Raw genomic sequence first — 7,247 nt, 5'->3', positions numbered from 1 at the left:
CCGCCATTTGGCTTGGTAGAAAAGATCTTACTTGAGTAACTGGGTGCTCGCTGTCTGCCCTATATGTCGTGGGTCACCTGACGGATGGTGTGTCGCTGCTGCTGAACGGAGAAAGGTGGCCATTCTATGCTGCTCCTTGTACTACGCTTGATGCTGCAGGTACTTAGCCAAACATACTTAATTGGCCGTGGTACCAAGAAGAAAGAAGGCATATTCGACACTCTAGAGCACACCCCCACCCACTTCGCCCTCTTGGCGTCTAATTATACGCTTACACTGTAGGTAGTGCTGGGCTACGTTTACCCTAGTGGCATATGGCGCCCCCTCTAGTATTTATGTATATACAGCCCAGCTATATAACCCCAACACATAAATGTTATTCCTGTGGACTGAACATAAGCAATGTAGCTCCATACATGGTTAACTGTGTTTGTTTATATGGGGAGTTAGGTTATACGCTGACAATCCGCATTATCACAATATAACTTAAATATACAGACGTTTAAAGTTTTTTACCATCAAATGGTACATGCTATGTGAAACACCGATGGTCTAAATAGAGTAAAAAAAAAAAGGATGCAAATTATTTCCGCAAATATAAAAGTTCCCATCAGTGATGAGAAAAAAATAATTCTAAAAGCACCTCATCGTATTAGACTGAACCAAACGTGTAGTAGACTGTCCCCTATCTCCTCAAGTGAATTCCGACCGTATTCCCAAAATTGAAGAATTCATACTTATTTTTATTTAAACTTTTATTAATATCATATACCAGTTTCTGAGGGGATTGAATGAATAAGTCCTCCAAGTATAAAGCAGCTGCAGAGGGAGGCGATTTTTGCATTTCCAGATTTTCAGAAGCCGTTTGCACTTACGACGGATGCCAGTGAGTATGCGCTAGATGCGGTACTATTCCCGGAGTACAAGAAGGGGGAACGTTCAATAGCCTACGTCTACTCACGGAGACGGAGACCCGTTATAGTGCTTTGGAACGAGAGTTTTTGAGGATTGTGTGGGCGGTGGACTACTTTAGACCCTACCTTTTTGGAAGATGATTTCGGGTCCACACTGACTACAGGCCCCTTCAGTGTATTGGAAAACTAAGAGAATCATCGGCACGGATCACTCGCTGAAAGGAACTTTTGAGCCAGTATAATATTGCGCATACAAGCCAGGAAAATATAACGTGGTGGCTGACTGGCTTTCACTTGCAATGACCGTCAATCCAATTGAGGACGACTACGACCGTCTAGACACGTGAGACAGATTCCGCGAGAATGGACTCCTGAGGAAAATGAGCATTTAGACATGCCTAGACATGAAAACAAACACCGACTGAGAGTTCAATGGAGGAAAGACCGGCGGAGATGGAGGTACTGGAAGATATGGTGAACGGGTGAACAACAAATACGTACGATCAATTGGAAGACGAGGACCACGGGCATGATGAAGATAGAAAACAGGAAATATAAGGGTAGCGACATCACCACTATTTGGTGCTAGCCGGGAGCCCGGAAAGCAGAAATTTGTAGAACCTTGACTGAAGCGTCTAAATCCGGAAAGATCCACTATTTATACGTTGGCAACGCTTTAATCTGGGACAAGATCCAACGATTGTGGAAATCAGATTAGATCGCGATAGATCGTTCGTTCATTCGATGTATGTCTATTGTAGAAACTGTGGAGTGTGATGTGTGCCAGAAATATGACGCGTCCTCCCAAGCGACCATCTGCTTGGGTATCAATTGGAAAAGGGTTTGGAACCGGATAACGCGATGGAACGAGCTATTGTAGCGTACAATCAGTCCGTTCATACGGTGGTTGCGCCCTTCGAAAATTGTACTTTCATGGACTGCGCTCAGAAAATTATGGACGCTAGTGTGAGAGAAGAGGATACGAGGATGAACGTTGAGGAGACCGGATAGACAAGAGTCTCATACAGTTGACCAAGAGCTGAACAGACCTTCTGGAGAAAAAAAAGAGTTCAGAGATCGTGGACGAGAAAGGAATGGGACTGCAGAGAAACGATCGAACCAGGTTAGTAGACCGAAAAAATAAGTAAGACCGGAGATGCCATGGTTGTGGAAGATCCGGACAATTGGTGGCCCACTGCCCGAACACAAAATGCTTCGAGTGTGGGAATGAGGTGGATATTACGAGGCAGTGGGAAACAAACCAAGGGGAGCCTATGGGAGTGAATGCACAGAGAATAAGGAGAAAATGGATAACAAAGAGATCACATAAATTAGAAACAGAGTAACCCGAAACGTCCGAGATGGAGAACAGATAAGATACAAAGCACATAATAACGGAAGAAGAGGAGGGTGGCGCGTGGATGAAGGAGGAACACGCTAGGACGAAATCTGAGGTGCGTACCAGCAGAGAGGCGACCGAGTTGGTAAGTTGCAGTGTCAGGGGAGAGCGGGGCGGTCTGCCTATAATCAGCGTAGGAGGAGTGCTTTATCGACACCAGGAGCTCAAACACCATCTTCTACTGAGATGCGTTGGAGAGAATGTGTAAGGGAGAGGAGGTATGTAGTAATGCTGGTATTTAGAATGTAGTATGTAGATTAGTCATCCTGGGTGGACCCTGTAGCATGGAGGGAGTGGCAAAGATGGGGTTGGGCTATTCGGAAGTAAGAGGAGATACGATTCTTGTGTATGTGGTCAGGAAAATGCCTCAGGAGTAAACGCAACCATAGGGTGTGACCTATTAGGGAGACTAAGCGCGAGGGTCAAAAATCGCGCTGGAATGTGGAATATTAAAATAGGTGAAAATATTCCATTTCCGGAGGTTAGGAGAACAAGGGAGCGTAAGGGCAGGGGAAATTAGCCGCGAATTGTGTGGATATATTTTTTAAAGAGGGAGATGTGTCGGGTGCAACGGGGAAGACGGTGCATGTCATACTATTAAAACAGGAGAAAGTAACCTATGTAAAAGGGTACCGATATCCGCAAGCACTGCGTGAGCATAATGGGAAAGACCTCGAGGATTTAAAAAAAAAAAAGTATCATTGTAAATAGGATATCACCCTACAATAGTCCCTTGTGGGTGGTTAAGAAAAGGCAGTGCCAGGAGAGGTAACGGAAAGGTACAGAGTTGTCATTGATTACCGTAAATTAAATAAGATTACGGTCGACGAACGGTATCCGACTTTTAGTCCTATTCTCTCGTTTTTTAAATGTTTTTTCTCGGCTAAACATATCGTTACCTTTTACTGAACTGAAACTAAAAATAGAAGACGATAGAGGAGTGCGAAATAAAACAAATCAAAAAATCGATCAGCTAATATAGCTCTGTCAGCTGGCTAAACTCTATTATAAGGAAAAAGATATGTACAAATACAATAACAATAAATGAGATAGATACAAATACAATAACAATAGATGAGATAGATACAAGTACAATTAAAATACAATAACAATAAATCAGATAGATAAAAATACAATAACAATTTAAAAAATACAAATAAAATAAAACTACAAAAATCGGATTCAAAATAACAGCACTTTGAGCAAAAAAAATTATTAAAAAAAAAACAATACAATTTCACATTAATCACTGATATTTACACACAAATGTTCTTTTTATGTTCCTAAAATGAAATATAAAATAAAAAAAACAACTTTACAACTTTACAATATTGCCCTCCGGAAGGGATGTGAGTACAATCTCGTACATCATGATACAGCTGTTGCAGGAAGCTTTATTTGTTCTAGGTGAACTGCTCTTTGCTTTTTCAGTTCTTTTAATCTTTCTACGGTAACTATTCTGTTCTCTGGTCGTAATTACTCTGAATGGGCTTTCGTACCTCTGCCCCTATTAGTTATTTTAACTAAGGACCTAACATCTTAGGAATTCCATCTTCTGGGCTCCCTCTGTTGGTCCGCATGTCTCCACCATCTTCTCCGTCAGCCTATTATATAACAGGAGAAGCTTCTCGGCAAACTCACCCTCCGATTGACCCTGGGCTCGGCGCTGCTTGAATAAAACATCTTTATCCAGGGTCCACCTGCCGCCATCGTATAACATATTGAGCAGTGTTTACCAGGGAAGGGTCGAGTCGCCTTGTATGGCGTTAAGAACTTGCCAAGAGGTACGACCCACCAGGGAGGCCTCCAGTAATTTTACATCGGACTTTAGGAGCGTTGCCGTTTCCTTTCGAGTGGTTATCAAGGTTTTAATTGTGTCACCACCCTTGATAAAGTGCTCGAGGTCACCTACTATACCCGTGAAGGATTCCAATTGGTTAATTACCTCATGGATGAACGTCGAGTTTCGTGTCCATATCTTAAGCAACTCTGTTGGCTTCGATAGCTGGACCTCCAGCTTCTGTCGCTCGACAGTCAACTGAGCCAACATGGAACCCTAATTTCTTTAACTCTTCGGCTGCGTCCATCATGGTAGATACTATGTGTCCTCTAGCCGCAGATTCGACTGAATCTGCCTAATTTTTGCTCCGGGGTACCCGATATTACTATGCACGTGACGGAAATTCGGTAGAACTCTTCTCGCGAGCTTCGAATGAAGGAAACCAAACGGATAGGTGCGATCCAAGGAGGGGGGAGGAATTGGAGACAGGAAATAAAGGACTAATACGAAGATAATTTCTTCATGGAGGGAGAGTTACTGGGGACGACCGGATTAATAATGCACCAAATCCCCCTAAAACAAGATAAAATTACTTACGTTAAAGAGAGGAGGAATCCACATGCGCTTAGACAGCATATTCGGGAAGAGTTTGATAATCTAAAAAAACAGAGTATGTTGGTAGATAGTACCTCCCCATACAACAGCCCCCTATGGGCAGTGCGGAAGAAGGGAACACCGGGAGACAAGGGAGAAAAATATAGGTTAGTAATTGATTGCCGGGGCCTTAATGAGAACACGGTAGACGAGAGATACCCGATACCGCGACTAGAAGATATCTTAGATAGACTGGGTGGGGCAACGATCATTAGTACTTTAGATCTGAAGGCCGGCTACCGGAACGTCAAAAGGAGGTGACCCTAGCATATCACCAGGGGAAGACCAATCATAGAGGGCTGAAAGAAACACTACAGGCGTTGCGCCGTCGATACTTCTGGTAGAGTATGAAGCGCACAATTCAAGAAACCATCGGTAGTTTTGATGTATGCCTGACTGCGAAATATGACGCCCACAGCAGAAGCACCAATTAGTGATCTTCAAGCGGATTCGTTTACTTGGAAGGGGTACAAGTGGGCCACAGTGCTAGACGTATTTAGCAAACTAGCTACCCCGGAAGAAGAACATCAACCAGGCACAGAAGAATCAGAAAACAGAGGAGGGACATCCGAAGATGAAGACTCAACTGTGGAAAGACCAACCGAGATGGAAGAAATGGACGAAATCATCAATGATAAACGACGGCAAATCATGTGGAAAACCATAACCTCGGGGCTACTGAAGATGGAGCATGAAAAATAGGGCAGCAGCAATATTGTTACTATATGGTCCCAGCCCTGTCTCAGGGAGAACCAAATCTGTAGAGCACTGAAGGATGCATCGAAGGACGGAAAAACCCATCATCTATACGTTGGAAATGCAGTGCTGTGGGACAAAATTCGGCGTCTTTGGCGGACGGAACAGATTGGGGTTGACCGGTTGTTTATACGCTGTACAATGATGGCAGAAACTATCCGTGATGTGGAACGTCTAAAGGAGGTGACCCTAGCATATCATCAGGGGAAGACCAATCATGAAGGGCTGAACGAAACACTACAGGCGTTGCGCCGTCGATACTTCTGGTGGAGTATGAAGCACACAATTCAAGAAACTATCGGTAGTTGTGATCTATGCCTGACTGCGAAATATGACAGACACCCACCTCAAGCGATCCAGGAGGAGACGCCCACTGCAGAAGCAGCACTTAGTGATCTTCAAGTGGATTCGTTTACTTGGAAGGGGTACAAGTGGGTCACAGTGATAGATTTGTATCTGAAGGCCGGCTACCACCAAATCAAGATGCACCCGGAGGATCAGCACAAGACAGGGGGGCATTACGAGGATGTCCTACGGACTGAAGAATGCCCCAATTACGTTCCAACGATTGATGGACGAATTCTTATAGGGAATCGAAGGGTCCATGTGCCATAGACGACCTGCTCCTTTTTAGCAAAACGGAGGAAGAACATGTGTCCCACTTGCGCAAGGTGTTCGAACAGATCCGGAAATTTGGGTTAAAGTTATCGTACGAAAAATCAATATTGGGTAGAAATCAGAAAAATTTTTTAGGACACACAATATCGGAACAGGGAGTCAGGAGTTCAGCATCTTTTTCTTTTTCTTCAAGCCTTTCAGTCTAAGTGCTCGTAAGTTATATATTATATATGTATATATAAGTTATGGACTGTCAGCTGACAGGTCCATATCAGCTGATCGAGAACAGCTGACCGATCGTATATATATATAGACGGAAAGGCTCCGCAAATAGATTAGTATTTTACAGCAGTTCAAGCGAGTTTTTCCTTCTTCTCTTTTTTGACATTGTGCTTTCGCCAATACTTAACTGGTGCCAAAACCCGGGAACTTTAGACACCGGATTAATTTTCAGTCTAATAGAATTTTTTTTTCTTCATTGTTCTCTTTGAATTATGACCAGTAGCGGATTAGTGAGAAAAGCAGTTCTGAATCTAGAGAATATGAATCAAAACAACGAACCTCAAGCTGCAGTCAACCAAACTCAAGCTTCAGTCAACCAAGCTTTAGCAGATGCCAACCCACCTCCACAGGTGATGCAACCATTACCAGAAGTCTCTTTAGCGCAATTTCATGCCACGACGCTAGAATGGATAAAGGTCCGTACGGCAACAGCCCAGGACCTGAGAAAGGCGGTATCGGACCTAGAAAAATTCACCGGAGAGACTGGGGAATTAAATCATTTTTTAAAAGGGGGTGACCGCCTGATGGGGTGAATAGAAGCAAAAATGTCGGAGGATCTATTAGACAACGAATATGCAAAAGCACTGAAAGCAGCGGTAGTCTGCAGTGTGAAAAGAAGTATCCTCAATCAGATTCAGGCAGATGAAGAGACCTCCTGGAAGGTCAGTATGAAGCGCACAATTCAAGAAACCATCGGTAGTTTTGATGTATTCCTGACTGCGAAATATGACAGACGCCCACCTCAAGCGGTCCAGGAGGAGACGCCCACTGCAGAAGCACCACTTAGTGATCTTCAAGCGGATTCGTTTACTTGGAAGGGGTACAAGTGGGTCACAGTGATAGA

This window comes from Halyomorpha halys, unplaced genomic scaffold (assembly GCF_000696795.3).
Source record: "Halyomorpha halys isolate HHAL.00 unplaced genomic scaffold, Hhal_1.1 Scaffold287.1, whole genome shotgun sequence".
Taxonomy (NCBI): Eukaryota; Metazoa; Arthropoda; class Insecta; order Hemiptera; family Pentatomidae; genus Halyomorpha; species Halyomorpha halys.
This window is presented reverse-complemented; position numbering follows the sequence as displayed.